This window comes from Mesoplodon bidens, assembly GCF_964165515.1.
Source record: "Mesoplodon bidens genome assembly, contig: HAP1_SCAFFOLD_81, whole genome shotgun sequence".
Lineage (NCBI taxonomy): Eukaryota > Metazoa > Chordata > Mammalia > Artiodactyla > Ziphiidae > Mesoplodon > Mesoplodon bidens.
Window position 1 is genome coordinate 649,879 of NW_027672552.1, and position 23,850 is coordinate 673,728.

The 23,850-nt window shown below is 38.7% G+C and overlaps 1 long non-coding RNA gene and 1 pseudogene across 6 annotated transcripts in view; one reads left to right on the plus strand and one right to left on the minus strand.

The window, feature by feature from the left end:
* LOC308610052 overlaps positions 1 to 23,850 on the minus strand; it is a 1,140,458-nt gene that overhangs the window by 201,122 nt on the left and 915,486 nt on the right. The gene's annotated exons all lie outside the window — the stretch shown is intronic.
* LOC308610033 (ferritin light chain-like) lies at positions 21,641 to 22,178 on the plus strand (annotated as a pseudogene). Its single transcript has one exon. The product of its transcript is annotated as a ferritin light chain-like (transcript).

Sequence of the window (23,850 nt, forward strand, 5' to 3'; positions counted from 1 at the left end):
ACCAAGATCCCTTTTTATTGGTGTCCTATTCCAGACTGTTCCACTCCGCCCATCCTCATCCTGTAAAATACATTCACACTCTTTTGTGACTCTACTTATTTGCCAAGTAAATAATCAATCATAGAACTGTCAGAATTAAATATAGAGTGAAATTAAAATACTGGAGTCACTTGGAGGGTTTAAGCAGCTCCACCAGAAAATACTGGGCATGGATTTAAAAAGGCTGTGCAGGACTTGCTCTTGTCCAAGTTCTTTCTCAACAAGTATGTGAAATAAGCCTAAATTCAGAGTTAATCAGATTGGCCTGCTTTCTCAGGTGGACTGGAATTCACTGCTCTTTCCCCTCAACTCCCTGATGTCAGTGGCACTTTCTGGAGATGAGGTGGACTTCTCTGCCTACTGCAGAAGCTCAGTTCCCCCCGGGCCCACTCCCTGTCTGAATCCCACACTTGAAGCCAGATGCCAGCCTTCCCAGAACATTCGTGGTCTCATTTCAGTTTTTGACCTGCTCAGATTGAGTCCCTGTAGACTCTTTCTCAGCTTGAAACCTGATCTTCAACCCCTTTCCCTGACCTCGATGGTTACCTTCCTACTTTAGGCCTCAGGTGCTTTAGCTATAAAATGATATAGTTGCCCTTAATTCTAAAGTCTTCTTTCTAAAGCTCTACAATGTGCTGGCTCCTTGAAAATGTTTCTCTTTGCTGGTTTTAATTTTGTAGAGAATTAAAAGCACAGCTACTCTAAGAGACAGTAAGTTACATTGGATAAGGAAAGTGTGCTTTTGTAGTTAGATTAACAGGGATGGAAGACGACTTAGTGTGTTTTAAGATATGCATGATCCATTCACGTGAGAGTCAGGGAATGAAGGGGAAGAGAGTTAATAAAATACCAAACGATTGTGACAAATTAAGTTAACCAAAATGTAACTGATTAGTTACTACTTGAATAAGCCACACATATCCAATTCAAGTTTTCCTTTATTTTTCTAAGAAGGGATCCCAGTGAACTGAGTCCCATGTTCAGGAACTCCACATTCAATGGCTTAGTCTTTAAAAACTGTTATGTTGCTGGAAGGTGAAATATTGCCCATCAGTCCTAATTGATATTTAGCTATCACGCACATTTGAAATAAATTTATTACTTTGCCTGATCCCAATGTAATACATTCCAAAGGGTGCAAAGAGCACACGAAAATTTATGGAGTCTCCATCTTCTACACTAAAGTGTGCAATAAATTACATATTATTGGGCCGTGAAATACACAAGCCATAGAAACCACACCATTAGGAATGTATACAGTGGTAAACAGCAGGTAATGATAATGATATAAAACAAAATAGACACTGTGTAGGTTGGCACTGCTGCCAATAAAGCAATCATTAAATGCATTCATATGCATCTACGCTAGGTAAGCTCTTTGAGGGCAATTGCTATGAATTCTACATACCTGTCAGGATATTATATATAGCCCAGTTTCTATGGCCTTTATTCAGAGACGCTGAGAATGGGTTACTGTGGGTAAATTCAGACCTTTTCTCAATATAGAATTTGGTCAACATGCATTCTGAACAGCAAAATTTCACACTGCTTTCAATTTTCCTACACTAACTGCCACCTCAACAAATGCAGGATTCAGTATAATGGATTATAAGAAGTTAGAAGGGAAAGATGGAAGAAAAGAAGGAAGGTAGAAAAAAGGTGGGTATGGAGTACTTCAACATTTATGTAAAGAGTGGACCTAAAACTAACCTGAGGTTACCCTAAACTATTAGCATATGCTATAGAAACTTAAATGAAAAAAAAAACAAAAAACAAACCCAGCAAGGGAAACTCAAAGATTCTTTGTTTTTTCACTTTACTGCATATACACGTCCATCTTAAACAATCTACATGCTCATATCCAATAAGAGAGCATTGTTTTGCAAGGCTATTTGGGTTCTATCGGCATGTAAAGGTCGGACAACTCAACTTTAGCAGAGTTAGCCTTCAGGTGAATAATTGCTTCTTTCAGGTTGTAAGCATTTGAATTTTCCAGAAATGTTTCCCAAAAAATGAAAACTAAAAGAGTCCTAGGACAGTGCCCTTTAGAAGTTTTATAGTATCAAGGTTTTTGGAGGAAGAGTATCCTTGTTGATTATCAACACAATGATTCCAAGCAGGTCAATTTATGCTGAGGATATTATATAACAGAACCCACTTCACCTCCATTATACTGACAATGATCTTCCTTACTTCAACCTTGTGCTTCTCAGTAAAGTTGAAAATACTGAGCCAAGAACAGACAGTGACAATGCCAGAGACTCAGATGTACCTATAGGTGCCTTCAGACAACATGAGCCACCCAGGCTAACATCCTGGTTTAAAACATCCCTACATGAATGAATCTCAAAAACCATACGCTGAGCAAGTGAAGCCAGATCAAAAGGGCACCTACTGTATTATTCAACTTACATGAAATTCTAAACTGGGCAAAATTCATCTCTAAAGATAAAAACCAGATCCGTCGTTGCCTTGGGGTGGGAGATGGGGATACTTTTGCAAAAGCCTAGGAGGAAACTCTCTAGGGTTTTAGAATTGTTACCGATCTTTATGGGGGTGGTAGTTATACAAATGTACACATTAATTAAAAGTCACTGAACCGTTGACTAAAAATGTCTGCATTTTATTGTATGTAAATGATACCTTAATAAGGTTGATTACAAAATGAACCAAAAACAAAACAAAGCAGAAGAAAAACCTCTCAAGACCTCAAAGGAAATACACTCTTTTCTTCCAGGTTACCAGATTGGAAATGAGGCACTGGTCTATTCTACCCTCAGATTATCCCGAGGATTATCTAGTCTATTTTAAAGCACTAGAGTCCCCTATCAGAAAAACTCACCCCATGTTTAATTACTTTGATTTCTTCTCTGCCTCTTCTGCCAACACGGTGAAGTCATTTACGGAAGAAAAACCAGCTTTTTCCAACTTTGCATCATCACATATTCTTTGCAAAGCTATTATTTATGGAATAAAATTTGGCTACAATTTGTAAAAGTCTAGCTTTTTGAGTCTTACAAATCTTAACAGTTAACCTATTGCCTCCATTTGAATTTGGAAAAAAACATCATTTTGAAAATGAATAGCTGAGATTTGACATTTTTGTCTTTTGTGATTTAATCTTCCCCTAAGAGAGAAGTGAGTAGGAAAGAGAAACACATACATAAAGAAAAAACAAATTATCTTGCTGCCTTTGCATGGTTATAATTTATAGGAGGCCCTTTTCAACAATAATCTATTATCAGAATCAATAAAATAATCTCCATGAAGTCCAGGCCAGGATATTTGTCTCTTTCTCAGCAGATTGCAATACAAACCACATTCATGGATATGCTTCTTGATGATCTTTGTAATACTGTAACAGTTGACCATTTCCTCATGCCTCTTCACCTTAACGTAAACCTGGTTTTTCACTAATGACCTCACATTTCCTTCTCTATCACTGGGTTGTCGGCCTCTTTTCCAACTCCAACTCCAACTCGCATTTCACCCTGGAACCAAAGGAAGAGTCACACCTTCCTGCTTTTTAGTGATACCTCAAGGTCATTACCATATTGTGATCACCCTGAAGAATAGCCAGGCAATTGTTATTTCGGAGCCTTCTGACAGTTTGTAGCTCTAAAAATTAACTAAGGACCACATTTGTCTAAAATAGCCTAGTTTAAGATTTTGGTAATACAGCAACAGTAATTCCGAAGTCATTTATGACAATCAGTGTGGGAAGCACCCTCCTTCGGGAAGACCCTTTGCCATACAATACTCTTTCCCTGTCAAGTAATGAGGAAGCACGGCCGTGGAAAGTAACCTTTTGTGGAAAGAAATACTTGGCTTCGAGAAGACTTGAAGTTCATACATTTTTCTTGAATTAGATTCCCCATTAATTACTTTATCCACAAAGAGGTCATTATCAGAATTATGTAAGCAATTAAGGAGATGCTACTCCACATTCTTTCAGCTTGTTGACCTTTCTCACTTTATTTCATGTGGCTATCTGAAACATCACTGATTTACACATCCTTCTTTTTTTTTTAACAGATTTCTTTGTGTGTGTGTCCCTATGATGAAAACATCATTAAAATAAAATATCATGAATAAACTCTTAAGAAGCAGAGTCTACTTAAAGTCCTGGAAAATATGCAAGCACTAATATTCATGGACAACACTACACTCTGAAAGTTCCAAATTTTGTTGATCTCTATTTTGTCTAGGAGTTTTCAAATTTCCTACCATGATCATTTGTTAGTTTTATAATTACATAATAAAGGCATTACATCATAGAATCTTTTGTTATCCATTGCAGTTTTAAAACTATTCCTTGTCCTCAGCAGATATGTCATAGATTATTAGTACAGAAGCAAAGACTTTCAACATAACAGTACTTTATAGTGAGAAGAACTATACTGAGCTATCTCTATCCTAAGACAATGCACTAGAAAAGCACTAGGAATTCTGAAGCACTAGGAATACAGAGACAATCAAGGGGCAAGTTCCTTGCCTTCGAGTATACATAATCATTATAGCAAATGCTTAAATAGCACTTAGTATATAACTCACCACAGCAGACTTATTATACTCCCTCTTAATAGGTGAGCAGAGGAAGCCACAGGAATGTCATAGGGTAAAGCCAGAATTTGAACCTAGGTAGACTAGTACACTCTCCATGGCTTTAACTACTATGTTAAAATATATATATATAAAAGTTATATATATATAACTCGAAATATTCCAAAGTTACAAAACACTTATCTACCAAAACTCAAAAAGGAGCACACAAACTTGAATAGAAAATAAACATGTAAAAGTTCATAAATAAACCACAATATAACCTGTTCCACATAATATACTGACTGCAGTGTCCTGGGCCTCTCCCATCCTTAGGTAGCTGGAAATTACAACAAAATAATACTTTTCACCTTTGGAAGCCACACCATCTCTCATGCCAACCAACCAATTACTTCCTTAGAGAGAATAGGAAATTAACCTGAAGAGCATAATATATATATATATATATATATATATATATATAGCATTACTGATGTAGAATCTTTGTTCAAAGACAAAAACATCAATAATAGCAGAGGGAACTTTACCATTGCAGGCTTCAGATAACCTCTATATTTCTCGGATTTTATGCTAAATCATAAAATGCCATATTGTGTCTGAAGCTATTTTTTCAATAGTCCATTTTCTTAAATGGACTAGCAAAGCAGTAAATACTGAGGAACATTTTGGCTCTCAAATCCTAAAGCCATTCTGATTATGCCTGGGTCATCATGGGGACATCATCGGAACTACCAGAGGACTGGCTGAAATACCAGTGTTCTGGCCAGCTTATAAATTAGAAATTATACAGAATCCAATTTTCTTTTTTTGTTAAGTAATTCCTATGAGGCTTTTGGGATGTCAATGTAAAGTCCTTTGATGTGTAATCTTTATCCATTAGATAGGGAACAATACCAATCCCCGTCATAAATACTTTCACAATCTGACACTGAAAATCCACTGTAGGGCATAGGACCTGCAAATAGGATATGAATCACACACATCCATCCACTCATTCAGACAATCCACAAATATTCATTTTTAAGTCTACTATATGCCAATAATGTACCGGGCTCGAAGATGCTAAACCATGCTAAATGCTGAAACACACATACTCAGTTCTGGCCCTCCTGCAACTTATTACCTACAGAAGTGCCTTCATTCTAAATGGTCAAGTCTCAGCCAATGCTATTATCATCAGCAGGTGACCAAATGATAGAGCTTGCTTTCTAAACAAGCTCCACACTCTTTGCTTTCAACATTTTTGCTTTCCTTCAAGGCACATAATCCAGTGGTCAGTTTCTCCCAGTTAGTGAGGTTTGGGGAAAATGTACCCAGTGAACAATTCCTTGTGGCCTCACTCTTTCCTCACACTCTCCTCTGTGCTCTTGAGCTAAAGAGACCTGGATTCAAGTCACTTGCTCTAACCTGATTATTTTAAAATAGGGCTGCTCCTGCTTTGAGGATTTCCACTGGACCAACACAGTAGCAAAGCAGCACTGAATCAGAAGCAGGTAAATTTCAAAATGACAGCTCTAAAAATATCCACTCTCCTTTTGTTCTCCTCCTATCCCTTTGCTCTGAACACCTCTGCCCTGAGGCTTTGCCTTTACCCTTCTCTGATTACTGCTCCAAAAGGGTTTCCAAGAGCGGGGAGCATTTATGGTTTCATTTGCTCCCAAGTCCTTGGTGGAAAAGGATGCTTGCTTCCTGATTCCTACTAATTCCACACTCACATCGTTAACACAAAAATCATCATTTAAAAAAAAATTTCCTCAGCTTCATATTTCTTCTGGGCCAACACTGAAAGAATATTTTCAAAGAAACAATATCCTCTCTCCTTTGCTCTTCTGAGTTTCACTTTCTTACCTCCAGTCTCATTTTCAACCCTTATTATGGGATGCATCACAAAAACAGAAGAAAGTTCTTTGTGCTTTCCCTGTACCAGCCAATTACTCTAATTTCCTCCATCTCTAAGAACAGAATGCGAAATCAGCACGAAGCCTGATTATGTGACCTCTTCCAAGGGAAAGGTCTGAGAGTTGTCTATTTACTAATGAAGCTCAGTGTGTATTAAGGGTTGACTGAAGCAATCATCAGGAATTTTCATCCCTTAAATTAGTGTTTTCCACCAGATGCACATCTTCCATTTTGGATAATATAACTTTTAAGTTCAGGATACAACTGGACAAAATAAAAGAAAAAAAGGTCACCAACACAACATTTGCAGTAATAACACAGTAACAGCTAGCATCCTTCCCTGAGGAATTCAGCCTACTTTATGGACACAATTTAGTACTAACTCATAAGAAAACTAACAAAGCCCAAAACCACTTCACAATAGCATAGAGAGGTAAAGGTCAAAACTTATTACTGCCAGGCCCAGCAGACAATGGCACCTACCGCAAAGAGCACAGGACAGGAAAACCTGGAAGCCTGTGTTCCAGTTTCGGTTATTCCTGTAAGCATTAGTATGATCTGAGTGAACTCAGCCTGCCCTGCTTTTGCCGTTTATAAAACCCTACATCATCCCCTCAGTAGAGTGAAATGCCACATCTGAAAAGTTGCAGATCTCTTTAGGAAAGAAACAAAACTCATGCTTTCCAACCAAAATGGAATAATTCAGTCAATGGAGACAATAAAAATCTGCCATAAAGCAACTGTTTACTTGAAATCTATCTTTTGTGGTACATTTATTGGGGTAAGGAGGGTAAGGAAATCATAATTAGAGTGACCAATTATTCCAGAAATCAAGGTCATTGAGTTCAGATTCCAACTTTGACATTGACCCAGGCTTACAGAGATGTAAGACGTCCCAATACCTCATATCCACCATACATGGGAGAAACAAGGTATGTAGACAGATCCTCTTATGTAGTGGTTTTAATACAGGGTCTTAGATTCGTTGCCATTCTTCACATCCAGATGTGTGCATTTTCCCTTGAATTTAGGCAGGCTTTCCATGGCTTCAAACAATAGAGTAAATTATGGTCAGTAAATTATGGCTGGTGGGCCAAATCTAGGCCTCTACCGGCTTTTATAAATGAAGCTTTATTGGAACACAGCCATGTTCCTCAGTATATGTATTGTTTGTGTCTGTTTTCACATCACAGCAGCAGAGCTAAGTAGTTGCAAAAGAGACTGTACGGCTTGTAAAGCCTAAAATATTGAGTGTCTGACACTTTATGGAAAAAGGTCTCCAACGCCTGCATTAGTATGTAATGAAAGTGATGCTATGTAACATTTAAGACTAGGTCATAAAAGGTCATGCAGCTTTTGCATGAGTCTCGTGGAATGCTTGAACCCTGGACACTCATTCTTGGGATACTCTATCTTGAATCCTAACTACCACGTTATGAGAAGTCCAAGCCACATGGGCAGCCATCTATAGGCACTCCAGGCAACAGTCCTTGTTGGGCCCAGTCTTCAAGTCATCCCATCTCAAGGGCCAGACATGTGAATTAAATTATCTAGATGATTCCAGCCCAGCCATTTGAATCCTCATGAGCTGAGGTTTCAGACATCAGTCATGGAGTAGAGACAAGCCATCTCCTCTGTGTACTGTTTGAATTGCTGACCCACAGAATCTGGGCGCATATTAAAATTTTTGTTTGTTTCACCACTAAGTTTGGACTTCTTTATTATGTAGCAATAGATAACTATAGCACTGTGTCTGTACACAGGAGATCTACATTTCACAGAGCACATACTTTTAGGTGTGAATGTTGACGCTCAATTTCTAAGAAGAATGTATACACACATATAAGTACAAAATGTTTATGTATATGTAAATATTAGACCTATATAAACTAATCTCTATTATCCATAAAATGAGGGGCCCTTGATAACGGCTAACATTTCTTTTCAGTATTTATTGTGTTCCAAGAACTGATAAATTCTTGCATTGTATGAATTTTCTCTTTTTTTTTTTTTTTTTTTTTTTTGCAGTATGCGGGCCTCTCACTGTTGTGGCATCTCCCGTTGCGGAGCACAAGCTCCGGACGCGCAGGCTCAGCAGCCATGGCTCACGGGCCTAGCCGCTCCGCGGCATGTGGGATCTTCCCGGACCGTGGCACGAACCCGTGTCCCCTGCATCGGCAGGCGGACTCTCAACCACTGCGCCACCAGGGAAGCCCTGAATTTTCTCTTTTAACCCTCATAGCAACTCGCTGAGAGAAATAATGTTATCTCTATTTTATAGATGAGAAAACTGAGGCAAAAACAGATAACATGCTCAAGAGTACTCAACCAGTAAATTTTAGAGTCAAGATTTGAACCCAAGTTCTCAAGCTTTAGATCCCTTACTCATAGTCATCAAGCTATATACTGAGGAAGGGGATGAAAGCTGAAGCCATTATCTCATGCTCAAGAAGTTAGACAGAAACTTAGCAGGTACGGTTGAAAGATGACTGGACTTGCAGTCGTAAGTCCAGAGCCTGGGTTATGAAATGAATTCTCCTCTCATCTAGATATAGGTTTGTTTTTAGAAAATGAAAAAGATCACTGCATATTTTGATTGTTAATTTCTGTAGTTAATGATTACCAAAGAATTGAATTTTACCAGGGAGCTATTTTGCAATGACATAAATTATTGATTCAAAATCAAACCTTTATTTTAAATTATTGATTCAAAATCAAATCTTTATTAAGTCTCCCTTGCATCAGAAGTCTTTCCCACTCTTCATTTCTTTTTAAACCCTTTCCTGTCTACTCTTGGCCAAAGCTTGAAGCCTAATTTAACATTTGGAAATCAAATAATGCAATAGTCATAACACAGCAATTCCAATGCCTACTGAAATGGAAGCTCTAAATAATTTTTCAGATAATTTAGGAAATTAAAAATATTTACATCATAGATGCAAAGAGAGAAGTTACTTGTGTAATAAAATAAATGGTGAGACAAAAGGTTTCTGGTCAAGTAGATTTGTTTAAATATGAACACTAATCTGAGTTCTACCCCTGTGCTAAAACCCAGTGACAGGTTGCATACAGCTTCTAAAGGGATAGTTCAGTGCACTGGGTCAAATTCATGCCCTAAAATGTGGTATTATTAGTAGTACTAGAAGACAGAGTGTGACTGTCTTCTTTGGGACATAGATGAAGACCCCAAGATAGACAATATCAAGGACAAGTTATGTAGAATAAGATATTATCTCAGTCCTTGGGACATGTCATCCAGGATAGAACAAGAAGTAGATTTATTATCAAGTACATGAAGCCAGAGACAGTAAGCAATGAGTGGTAGTTGGTTAAAATAGACAGGTTTTAGAAGTAGAGGCACGGACGTAGAAAACAAACTTAGGGTTACCAGGGGATTGTGGAGGGGAGGTTAAAATGGGAGATTGGGACTGAAATATACACACTACTCTACATAAAATAGAACCTGCTCTTCTTATTAGCACAGGGAACTCCACTCAATACTCTGTAATGGGCTATTTGGAAACGACTCTAAAAAAAATACAAGTGGGGCTTCCCTGGTGGCGCAGTGGTTGACAGTCCGCCTGCCGATGCAGGGGACACGGGTTTGTGCCCCAGTCCGGGAAGATCTCACATGCCGCGGAGCGGCTGGGCCCGTGAGCCATGGCCACCGAGCGTGTGCGTCCGGAGCCTGTGCTCCACAACAGGAGAGGCCACAACAGTGAGAGGCCCGCGTGCCGCAAAAAAAAAAAAAAAAAAAAAAAAAAAAAGTGGGTATATGTATATGTATAACTGTTTCACTTTTCTGCACACCTGAAACTAACACAACACTGTAAATCAACTATACTCCAATAATTTTTTTTTCAAAAATAGGTTTTAAGAACCATAGTCAGGGAGCAGTGTGGATTGGAAAGACCTGACAAGAAATATTTCTGCATCCTCAGACAGTGCTCCCCAAGCTGGCTATTGCAAGGGTGAGCACTTAAGAGATCTTTGACATAAGGAGGACATGAGATTAACAATCTATCCCAATGTGCATGAATTATTCTCCTCGGGGCTATCAGAAATCAGATGGCATCCTAGAGCAAGGGTCAGCAGATCTTTTCTGTAAAGGGTCAGATAGTAAATATTTTGGATTTTGTGTACCATACGTATCCATTGCAATTGCCTATCTGCTGCTGTAGCACAGAAACAGCCATGCACGATACCTTAATGAATGGGTGTGGCTGTGTTCAAGCAAAACGTTATGCACAAAACCAGGAGTCAAGCGAGATCTGATCAGTGGGCCAGAGTTTGCGGACCCCAGTTCTGGGTCAGTGTTCACAGCTGAATGAGTCATGAGGCCTTAAGTTCCAGTTCTCATTGTACTACTTTCTACCTGGGTGAACTTGGGTTCATCCTTTTATTTATATGGGCCACTATGTTAGTCAAGTTTCTCCAGAAAAACAGAACCAACAGCAGGTGTATACAATGTGCCCATATATATTGATAGATATAGATCTAGATATCAATATTGATACCTAGATCTATATCCATATCTATATAAAGATAGAGAAAGAGAGAGAGAGATTTTAAACAATTGGTTCACACAATAATAGAGGCTTGGTAAATTCATAATCTGCAGGTTAGGCTGTCTAGAGACTCTAGGAAGAGTTGCAGTTCAATTTCTGTAAGTCTTCTGGCAGAATTCCTTTTTGCCACAGGGAAGTCAGTCTTTGTTTTATTAGAACTTTAACTGATTGGATGAGGCCCACCCATATTATGGAGAATAATCTGCTTTACTCAAAGTCCACCACCAATTTAAATATGAATTTCATCCAAAAACACCACCACAGGGACTACCCTGGTGGCACAGTGGTTAAGGATCTGCCTGCAAATGCAGGGGACACGGGTTTGAGCCCTGGTCTGGGAAGATCCCACATGCCGTGGACCAACTAAGCCCATGCACCACAGCTCCTGAGCCCGTGCACCTAGAGCCCATGCTCTGCAACAAGAGAAGGCACCGCAATGAGAAAACCGTGCACCACAACGAAGAGTAGCCCTCACTTGCTGCAAATAGAGAAAGCCCACGGGCAGCAACGAAGACCCAACGCAGCCAAAAATATAAATAAATAAATAAACAAACAAATAAATAATTAAAAAAACACAAACACGCCATCACAGAAATATCCAGAATAATATTTGACCAAATAACTGTGCATGGTGGCCCAGACAAATTGACATGGAAAATTTACCACCTAAGCCATAGTTTTGTCATCTCTTACTGAGAAATTTGACTTATCTGAGCTATTTTCATACCTAGAAGATACCTTCTACAGGTAACATGATTTGGCGCCCAAAGCCATAAGCTAGAGCATTTCATTCCAGGTCCCTCCTCAAATATCCATGATAGGTAGAAATTTGACATCAGTAGTTCTTGAAATCTCCCCAGTGAATAGAATATGCAACCAGGGCTGAGAATCTGGAGATGTAGAGAGAATTTAAATTGAACTTTAGTTAAACAGTAAAACAAGCTCTGACTCTACTGGCTGGAGCTAGACAAGGGATATGCATTTAGTGGGAGAAGATAAAGAACACTAGGGAGTAAATCAAATGCTTTACACCTGTGCTTAGCTAATTGTTACTCAGATAATTCAGACAATCTTACAGCATCTGAACCCTGAAATTCCTTAGTTCTGTTTTAAAAAAAGTAACTCTTCAAGTAACTGAACTCTGAGAATCATGTAAATCATAAAGAAAAAGAAGAAATCTTATTTTCTGAATTAGTTGATTTCATATATACTGTTTCACTTTCATGATATTAACTAGTTATCTTTCTTTCCATTTTATGTTTGAGGAAAGCAAGGCTTTAAAAATCTCAGTCATTTTCTCAAGGTCACTTGTTAAGGGTGTGGTAGGCAGCATAATGGCTCCTAAAAATGCCCTCACCCTAATCCCTGGAACCTATTAATATGTTACCTTACATGGTGGAGAGGACTTTGCAGATATGACGGAAGTTATAGACCTTGAGATAGAAAGATTATCCTGGAGTACCTCATGGAACAAATCTAATTGCATGAGTCCTTAAAAGCAGAAAACCATTCCCAACTGTAGAAAGAGAAAGATAGAGATGACTTAATAGAAGCAGAATCACAGCGATGCAACATTTTGGGTTTTATAGGTGGAGAAAGGGGACTCTGAATCAAAGACTATAAGTGACTGCTGGCAGCAGATAAAGTCCAGGGAACAGAAACACCCCTAAGAGCCTCCAGAAAAGAATGTAGCTCTGCCAACACTTTTTTTTTTTCTTTTTTAACCATCTATATTGGAGTATAATTGCTTTACAATGGTGTGTTAGTTTCTGCTTCATAACAAAGTCAATCAGCTATACATATACATATATCTCCACATCCTCTCCGTCTTGCATCTCCCTACCACCCTCCCTTCCCTATCCCACCCCTCTAGGTGGACACAAAGCATAGAGCTGATCTCTCTGTGCTTTGTGGCTGCTTCCCACTAGCTATCTATTTTACATTTGGTAGTGTATATATGTCCATGCCACTCTCTCACTTCATCCCAGATAACCCTTCCCCCTCCCTGTGTCCTCAAGTCCACTCTCTATGGCTGCATCTTTATTCCTGCCCTGCCCCTAGGTTCTTCATAACCATTTTTTCTTTTTTTTTTATATTCCATATATATGTGTTAGCATATGGTATTTGTTTTTCCCTTTCTGACTTACTTCACTCTGTATGACAGTCTCTAGGTCAATCCACCTCACTACAAAAAACTCAATTTCATTTCTTTTTATGGCTGAGTAATATTCCATTGTATATATGGGCCACATTTTTTTTTTTTTATGGTAAGTGGGCTTCTCACTGTTGCGGCCTCTCCCGTTGCAGAGCACAGGCTCCGGACGCACCGGCTCAGCAGCCGTGGATTATGGGCTCAGCCACTCCGCAGCATGTGGTATCTTCCTGGAGCGGGGCATGACCCGTGTCCCCTGCATCAGCAGGCGGACTCCCAACCACTGCGCCACCAGGGAATCCCTGTGCCACATCTTTATCCATTCGTCTGTCGAGCCTGCCAACACTTTTACTTTACTCAATTGAGACCAATGTCAGACTTGTAAGATAATAAATTTACCTTGTTTTGAGTCACTAAGTTTTTGGTAATTTGTATGAAAGCAATAAAAAACAAATACAGAGGTTCTACAAGAGCCAGGCTATATATTTATACTTAAGTATTTCTGAAATGAATTTGACATTGTGATTGACAGCAACAGCAGCAGCTTCCATGGGATCCCATCACACACCGGAGGAAAAGCAGCCTAATACAAAGCAGTGACAGCAGCTGGTCATTGCCCCACACTTGGAGTAGAGGGGCCCTTGTTCTACTGTAGCAGCAGCATAGCCTGAATGGGAACCCATCCTCCTGTGGCACTAGTCCCATCAACATTAGTGTAATCGGCTAGCATCTGCTGAGCCAACAGGCCCCACATATACAAACCCTCCAACTCAGCAGCATTAAGTGAGCCAGGCTCAGGGTTTCCTGAAACTCATATCCAATGGCACTGGAAAGACCAGATATCACCTACACTTATGAAAACATAAAAAAACAAAAACAGAACACTGGGAACTTCAGAAAGAAAAGGGGAACAATGGAATGGGTGAAAACAAATGGGGTAAATAGAAGAGACTATCATTAGTCTCATGAGTTTCTTAAATACTATATGATGGTCCAAGCAAAAATTAGGACACCATCTGATGTGGTACTCAATGTAGAGAAAGGAAATACTACAGAAAATCATACTTTAAAACTGGGGAATATTAAGAGACCTAAATGGAAGTAAAATTTTGAAACTTCACTTGAAGTAATAAAACACTGATTCCAGTAGACTATGATAAGTTACATACGTATACTGTAATGCCAAAAGCAACCACTAAGAAAACTATACACACAGTATACACAAATGATTATAAATAAATAAATTAAAATGGGCTTATTAAAAATGTTTAAATAACCCACAAGAAGGCAAAATAAGAGAAACACAAGATTGAGAAACTAAGGTAAAAGACAAAACAAAAAATAAAATGGTAGACCTAATCTTTAACATAGCGATAATTACATTAACTGTAAATGATCTAAGTAACCAAGTCAAAGACAGAGATTGGAAGAGTAGATTAAAAAATCACAAGCATGATCCAAGTATATACTGTCTATAAGAAGCTTACTTTAAACATCATGATATAGGTAGTTCAGAGTAAAAGGATGAAAATGATATATCATGTGAACATTAATCAGAAAAAGCAGGAATGGATAAATTAATATCAGATAAAGTAGATTTCAGAGCAAAGGAAATTATTAGGGGCAAACAGGGTCATTACATAAAGATAACAGGAATAATCCACCTAGATGACCTAAGGATACTAAATGTGTGTGCACCAAACAACAGAACTTCAAAATACATGAAGCAAACACTGAAAAAGGTAGTAAAAGGAGAAAATTTTAAATGCACAATTATTATTTGAGACTTCAACACAGCAATTTATAGAACTACCAGACAGAAAAATCAGCAAGGATATGGAAGAACTGAAAACATCATCAATCAACAGGACATAACTGACATTTAAAGAACACACTCAATAAGAGCAGAATACATATTCAAGTGTCCGTGGAACATTCACTCATATACCATATACTGGGTGATAAAAAAAACATTAGCAGATTTAAAAGAATTAAAATCATAGAGAGTATGTTCTCTAGCCATAATGCAATCAGACTAGAAATCAATAACAGAAAGACAACAGGAGAATCTTCAATCACATGAAAACTAAACATCACAATTCCAAAGAACTCATGGGTAAAAAAGACAGTGTCAAGGAAAAAATTTTTCATGCATAGAATAAAAGAAAATGGAGATATAACAGATCCAAGTTTGTGGAATGAAGTGAAAGTAATGCTAAAAGGGAAGTTTATAGAACTAAACTGGGAAATAAAATATTTCAAAGCAATAATCTCATGTTCTATATTACAATAGTAAAAAAGGAAGAGGAAAAAACACTAAACAAGCAGAAAGAAGGAAATAATAAAGATGACATCCATGACACTGAAAACAGGAAAATCGGGGGGGAAATCAATGAAACAAAAGGCTGGTTCTTGGAAATAAACAATTTAATCAATAAAGATCTAGCAAGACTGATAAAGGTAAAAACAGAGATGGCACAAATCACAGATATCAGATATGCAACCAGGGATACCATGACATATCCTGCAGGTTAATAAGGGACAAGTTATTATGAACAAGTCTACACTCTAAATTCAAAAATGTAGATGAAATGGGCCAATTCTTCTACACCCAAAACTACCAAAACTCAGCCAAGATGAAATAGATAATCTCAATTTTCCTGTAACCATTAGAAACACTGATTTTTCATATAAAAACTCCCAAAAGAAATATTCAGGCTTAGGTGTTTCACTTTTACCCAAGACTTAAAGAATTAAAACCAATTGTACATGATTTGATAAGAAATAGAAGTAGAGGGAACAGTTCCTAATTAATTTTATGAAGCCAGTATTACCTTGATACCAAAACCAGACAGGAATAGTATAAAAAGAAGAAGACTATAGACCAATATGTTTTATGAAATTGCCTGTAAAAATCTTCAGCCAGATATTAGCAAATTAAATCCAGAAATATATAAAAAGAATAATATATCATGACCAAGTGGTATTTATTCCAGTTATGCAAAGTTGGTTAAATATTTGAAAATCAAACAATGTAATCCACCATATCCAATAGATTAAGGGGGAAAAGTCATGTGATCCTATCCATTAATGCAGAGAAAGCATTTGACAAAATCCAATCCCATTCATGATTTGGCACATATATACAATGACATATTACTCAGCCATAAAAAGAAACAAAATTGAGCTATTTGTAATGAGGTGGATAGACCTAGAGTCTGTCATACAGAGTGAAGTAAGTCAGAAAGAGAAAGCCAAATACCGTATGCTAACACATATATATGGAATCTAAGAAAAAATATGTCATGAAGAACCTAGGGGTAAAACAGGAATAAAGACACAGACCTACTTGAGAATGGACTTGAGAATATGGGGAGGGGAAAGGGTAAGCTGTGACAAAGCGAGAGAGAGGCATGGACATATATATACTACCAAACGTAAGGTAGATAGCTAGTGGGAAGCAGCCGCATAGCACAGGGAGATCAGCTCGGTGCTTTGTGACTGCCTGGAGGGGTGGGATAGGGAGGGTGGGAGGGAGGGAGATGCAAGAGGGAAGAGATATGGGAATATATGTATATGTATAAGTGATTCACTTTGTTATAAAACAGAAACTAACACACCATTGTGAAGCAATTATACTCCAATAAAGTTGTAAAATAATAATAATAAAATTAAAAAATTAAAAAAAAGAAGAAAAAAACCCCCAAGCAAACTAGGAATAGAAAAGGAACATACTGAAACTCATAAAGAGGATCTACAAACAACCTATACCGACATTATATTTAACTGTGAAAGACTGAATGCTTTCTCTGTAAGATCAGAAACAAGGCACTGATATCTGCCCTCACCACTTTTATTAAATATATTAATGGAGGTTCTAGTAAGAAAATAAAGCAAAAATAAATAAATACATAAATTTAAAAGTTAAATTTTTAGGGCCTCCCTGGTGGCGCAGTGGTTGAGAGTCCGCCTGCCGATGCAGGGGATACGGGTTCGTGCCCCGGTCTGGGAGGATCCCATATGCCGCGGAGCGGCTGGGCCCGTGAGCCATGGCCGCTGGGCCTGCGCATCCGGAGCCTGTGCTCCGCAACGGGAGAGGCCACAACAGTGAGAGGCCCGCATACCGCAAAAAGAAAAAAAAAAAAAAAAATTAAAAAAAAAAAAGTTAAATTTTTAAAACACTTATTTAAAAGATAAAAGGACTATTCCTACTATGTTGAATAGGAAGGAATATATCCTACTGAATGTTGAATAGTAATATATACTATTATATTAAATAAGGAAAAGTAAAACGGTATCTGAAGAGGAGATGATAATCTAAATGGAGAAAATACCAAGGAATCCACAAAAAGCTTGAGAAATAATATTAGTTTGTAAATGTTTTAGAGTACAAATCAACACAGTTTTATCAAATTATATATTAACAACAAATGTGTAGAAGCTTAAATAAAAATATGTGATGCCATTTACAACTGACCTAAATAAATACTTAAATATAAGCCCAATAAGACATTTATAGGTCCTCTATACTGAAAATTACAAAATGCTGATGAAGAAAAATTTAAAAGTCCCAAACAAATAGTGAGACATACCTTGTTCATGGATTAGAAAACACAACATAATAAAGATGTCAATTCTCCCCAAGTTAAGAGGCTTAACAGAGTTACTCTTAAAATGCCCTCAAGGTTTTTGTGGATATAGACAAGCTTATTCTAAGATTTATATGGTAAGAAGAGGCTGAAGAATAGCTAAAACAATTTGTAAAGGAAGATTAAAATGGGAGGAATTAATCTACCCCATTTCAAGATTTTGCAGTAATGATGGAGGTTAGATACACAGATCAATGGAATGGAATAGAGAACCCAGAAATAGTCTGACATAAATACATTTAACTTGTTTTTGACAGCAGTGTGAAAGCTATCAAGGAACAACAGACTTTTCAAAAAATGGTACTGAAACAGTTGGACATCCCTCGACAAAAACAAACAAACAAAAAATGAACCTTGGGGCTTCCCTGGTGGCGCAGTGGTTGAGAGTCTGCCTGCCAATGCAGGGGACACGGGTTTGAGCCCTGGTCTGGGAAGATCCCACATGCCGCAGAGCAACTGGGCCCGTGAGCCACGGCTACTAAGCCTGCGCGTCTGGAGCCTGTGCTCCGCAACAAGACAGGCCGCGACAGTGAGAGGCCCGCGCACCGCGATGAAGAGTGGTCCCCGCTTGCCACAACTAGAGAAAGCCCTCGCACAGAAACGAAGACCCAACACAGCCATAAATAAATAAATAAATAAAGGAAAACTGTCAAAAAAAATCTTTAAAAAAAAAAAAAAATGAACCTTAACCTAAACCTCCACACCTTACACAAAAATTAAATCAAAGTGGATCATATTCTTAAATGTAAAAGCAGGACATTTTTAGAAAAAAAATAGGAGAAAATCTTTGGCATCTAGAACTATGTGAATAATTCTTAGACTTGACACCGAAAGTATGATCAATAAAAGCAAAAATTGATAAATTGGATCTCATCAAAATGAGTTAAAAATGCTTCATAGAAGATCATTTTAAGTGGATGAAAACTCAAATTACACAGTGGGAAAACATATTTGAAAATCCCACATGAGACAAATGACTTGTATCTATAATATACAAAGAACTCTCCAAACAACTTAAAAAAACCCAACTAGAAAATAGGCAAAAGACAGGAACAGACATTTCATGGAAGAGAATATACACATGGCAAAGAAGCACATGAAAAGATGCTCAACATCATTAGCCATTAGGGAAATGCAAATTAAGACCATAATGAGATATCAGAGAATAACGAAAATTAAAGTATAGTGACAACATCAAATGCTGGCGAGTACATAGAAAAATGATATCACACCACTGGTGGGAAAATAAAATGGTTTAGCCACTCTGAGAAACAGCTTGACAGTCTCTTTTCATCCTAAAAGTAGATTCACCCTACAACACAGTAATTGTACTCTTGAGCATTTATCCAAAAGAAACAAAAACTTAATTAAGTTCCCACAGAAACTTACACATAAATGTTCATAGCAGTTTTATTTATAACAGCCAAAAACTGGCCACTACCCAAATGTCTTTCAATGCATGAATGTTGAAACAAATTGTGATAAAATCTTATGATAGAATACTACCGAGCTACAAAAAGGAACAAATTATTAATATATGCAAAAATTGAAATGAACTTTAAGGGAATGATGCCGAGGGAAAAATTTTAAAAAGCCAATCTCCGAAGATTAAGTAATTCATGATGATATTTACATATTATTCTTAAAATAACAAAACTGTGGAGATGGAGAACAGATTAGAAGTTGCCAAGGGTTAGAGATGGGGGTAGAAAGTACAGCGGGGGATCTTTGTGAGGTTTTTGTGGTCCCAGTACAAATAATACAGCAATCTTGGTTTTAACCCCGAAAGATGTTTAAAAGCAATTCCTAATAAGAGGTGTCCAGATATTTAGCAATGGCAGCAGATTAGAGGTAGAGCTACCCAACGTGACAACTTCAAAACAGATGGTACTAATTCAATGCATATGTTAATTTTAAAAAGGCCAATCACAATACTTAAATGGTATATATCTTAACGATATTACTCTAAGGATCCAGCTATACCAGATGGACTAGCGGGATTTTCTGTACATTCAATCTTATTTAAGACAGTAAATCTTATAAGAAGACAGTTAAAAAAAAGAAAAAGAAAAAAAAAACCAAACCAACTACAGTTGGATATTCTCATTAGGAAGATGAGGTGAAAATATGTAGCAGCGGTTCAAAAGCTTAAGCAGTGGCACCTAAATTTGGCTGCACATTAGAATCATCTGAAGCACTTTTTAAAAACCCTCACACCAACAGTTGGTCATCCTAAACCAATAAAATCATTTTAAATCTCCTCAGACGACGCCATTGTCTAGCCAGAAGTGAGAACCAGCGGACTAAGCAGAAGGGGATGTTTCTACAAAGATTTCTTAACAATAAGTTCTTTCACCCAATCAGATTTACCTTCCTGCAAAGGGGTAAAGAAGGCTAGATGTTGTCCATACTTGCTTAGCTTTAATTAGCACTTGTGACTTGCCCTAAACCTAGATCATGTTTCCCCTAAATTTCATGTTTTTCAAATCCAGGGCTAAGGGGTTTGCCAGGATGAGATTTTAAGTGCTCACACAGGGGGAGTCCCTGGCAAACCAGGACAGAGGTCACTCTACATTGAAATGTAAAGCATCCTAAATAACCCTGCCACTGCCCCCAGATACTAGTCTGTGCCAACCAGTGGAGAAAAGGCATTCTCCATTACTACCACGGCAAATGCTGCTGTACTTGCCTTGGCTACTCCCTATCTTTTCCAGGCGTCTCTCCCCTTCACCTGCTGGTGGACGCTTTGGCAGCTGACAATGCAGATATTTTCAAACTTTAAGGTGAATAAAAATCATCTGGAGGGCCAGTTATAACAGAGATCACTGAGCCCCACTAGAGTTGCTGATTCCATAGGGCTGGGACAGGGCCCTAAAACTTGAATATCTGACACATTATCAGGGGACGCTGGTAAAGCTGGTCAGGTTGTTACCGAATGCACGTTCGTGTGTCTGAAGCACAGTGAGGCCAAACAAACCGAAAGGTTGCAGTCTGGAGCAGAGAAAGGTTTATTGCAGGATCGAGCAAGGAGAGGGGTGGCCCGTGTTCCAAAAACCCTGAAATCTCCAAAGGATTTCAGCAAAGCATTTTTAAAGGCCACGTGAGGGAGGGACGTCCCAGGGAATGTGATCAGCTCGTGCACAATCATCTGACTGGCTGATGTTGAGGCCACAGGGCAGGTAACATTATCCATCCTTAGGTGCCATAAGGTCTGGGGGCTGTGTGCTCATGATCATCAAAGAGTTAATTTCTTCCATTGGGTGGTGGTTTTTAGCATCTGAAAACTCAAGAAATATGCCTGAGATACTATTATCTGAGTACTTCAGAGAGGAACTACAGCAGAGGCTATGGGGGATGGGTCTGTCCTAGGAAGGCCCCATAGGGTACTGCTTGGTTACAAGGTGACCATACTTTGAGAACCACTGCTCTAGTGCCTTGGAATGTTAAAGTAATGGAAGAATCCCTTCCCAGATCTAGATCCTAGTATCACCAGCTATTTTGGTGGGGGGAAGAGTAAGTTTTGTCCTTGCTTGGACTTCTTGTTCATTTATATCAAAGCCTATTTGAGGCAGTGCACTCGGCAGTCCTGCAGATCTGTCTTTGGCTTCAACAGTGTTTGGAATGAACAGACCCAGGGACACTCCTTGCTCCAGCCCCCGACCACCCTCCAACATTGCTTCCTGTCGCAACCTTTGGAATCAGCCACTCAGCTATCCTCAGCCTCCAGGACAGGCCAACACCGTTTGGGGAGCTTAGCTCCTTATCACTGATCAACCACGAGTTCCCAGGTTCGTCAGAATTATTCCATCGAGGTGGAGGCCGCCATCCACCGCCTGTTCAACATGCATCTGTGGACACTTACCTCTCTCTAAGCTTCTATTTCCACAGCAACAGTGGGACTCTGGACAATGGGGGCCACATTTTTCGCCAACTGGCTGAAGAGAAGTGTGAGGGCGCCCAGCGACTCTTGAAAATGCAAAACAAGTGCTGCGGCCGCGCCCTCTTCCAGGATGCGCGGAAGCCTTCTCAAGATGAGTGGGGTAAAACCCAGGACACTGTGCAAGCCGCCATTCTTCGGGAGAAGAACCTGAACCAGGCACTATCGGATCTGCGCGCCCTGCGTCCTGCCCGCGCAGACTCCCACCTCTGTGACTTCCTGGAGAGCCGCTTCCTGGAGGAGCAGCTGAAACTCATCAAGAAGATGGGCGACCACCTGACCAACCTCCGCAGGCTGTGCTGGGCGAGTATCTTTTCGAAAGGCTCACGCTCAAGCACAAACAGGAGTCTCTGAAGTCCAGCGGCCTCTGAGGAGCCCCTCTGGTGTCAGAGCTTCTGCCTGAAGCCCAGCTCTGCAGCCACTAGGCAGCTTTGCAACCGCCCTGGAGCCCTCTCCCAAGCCTTGGACCAAATGGAAACAATAACGCTTTCTGCAGAAGGAAAAAAAAAAGCCTATTTGAAACACAAACAGAATAAAGAGAAAAAAAGAAATATATATATATATATATATATTCATGTTCTTTTAACATATGAATTGCCCCACTTTATCTGTGTGAAATACGTTTGTTCTCGTTATTGGGCTGGTTCTCAAGCTTTGCTGCTCATATGAATTACCTAAAGAGCTTTTTTTTTTTTTTTAGTATTAAATATTTTTTTAAATTGGTTTCTGCTTTACAACAAACTGAATCAGTTATACATATACATCTGTTCCCATATCCCTTCCCCTAAAGAGCTTTTAAGAGAAACTTTGGTGTCTGGGTCCCAGCCCCAGAGATTTTGATTCAGTAGGTCTAGGAAGGAGCCTGGGCACGGGGAGGTCTCAGAGTTCCCCAGGTGATTCTAACATGCAGCAACTTTGTGAACCACCTCTTGGCTTCAATCCAGCTAGTGATCAGATATTAAATCTAAGACACATGGGCTAGTGCGTGAGCTCTGCTGCTAGGTGTGTTCCATTTTCTTCCTCCTGGAAGATTCGTGCCAGGGAAAATGATTGATAGTTGTGTTACTTCTCTGAAATGGATAGAAATTTCCAATTAGCATGAACAGGGGAGGGTGAATGGGTGAATGCAATAAGGTGTATCATTTATGTATTTCCCTATGTGTATGGCTAGAAGCTTCTGCAACTCACGTCTGCCCTACTTTTCATGCGAATGGTAATGCTTGTCCTCCTAATGCAGCTGTAAACTTTATAAGCCCATAGGTAGACAGCATCACAAAATATTTACCCCTCCCCACTGGCCCACTCTCAAGCTTCACTCCCGTTCCCCAATACACAAATGTACATCAATGCGCTTGAGACCAATATCAACATACTGACCTTCAATTCTTCTACTTTGCAGCTTCCCTCTTATCAGGAGATGTCAGCATTTAGTGCCCAGAGGAGGCATTTCCAGTCATCTCAGCTTAGAGGTCAAATATCCAAATATTCAAATATCCAAAGTAAAAAAGGTTAAAGAAAAGAAGAAGAAGAAGAAGAAAGCAGGGAAGAAGAGAAGGAAACAATTTTCTTATCTCATAGTAATAAGGCAGTTTTCCTTAAAAAAAAATAAAGACTTAAGCCTTAAATTCTCTTTCCTGATCAAAATGTGCTTTTCCGTCTTTAGACTATTCCTCTTATATCCTGTATTATTCATGATGTTTAATTCTTGAAATAGCACATGGCTGAAAACAGAAGCTAACCTCTTGTCCACTATGAATTAAATCTTCTTTTCCTAGGACCTGTCTACAATGTACAATTTGGGGTTTGCCAACATAATTATTTTCTCTGAAATAAGGTACGGCATTTTGCCTTTTCAATATAGAGTTATACAATACATTGTTAACACAACATAGTTAATATAGTCAATATAGTCAATACAACTATAACACACATGATATGATGCCACTTTGGTGATTTTCTTCATCCATGTAATTCTGAAATTTGACAGTATAGTTTTCATATTCTAATGAGCTGAGTATTACCTTTGCAAGGATAGAAAAATAA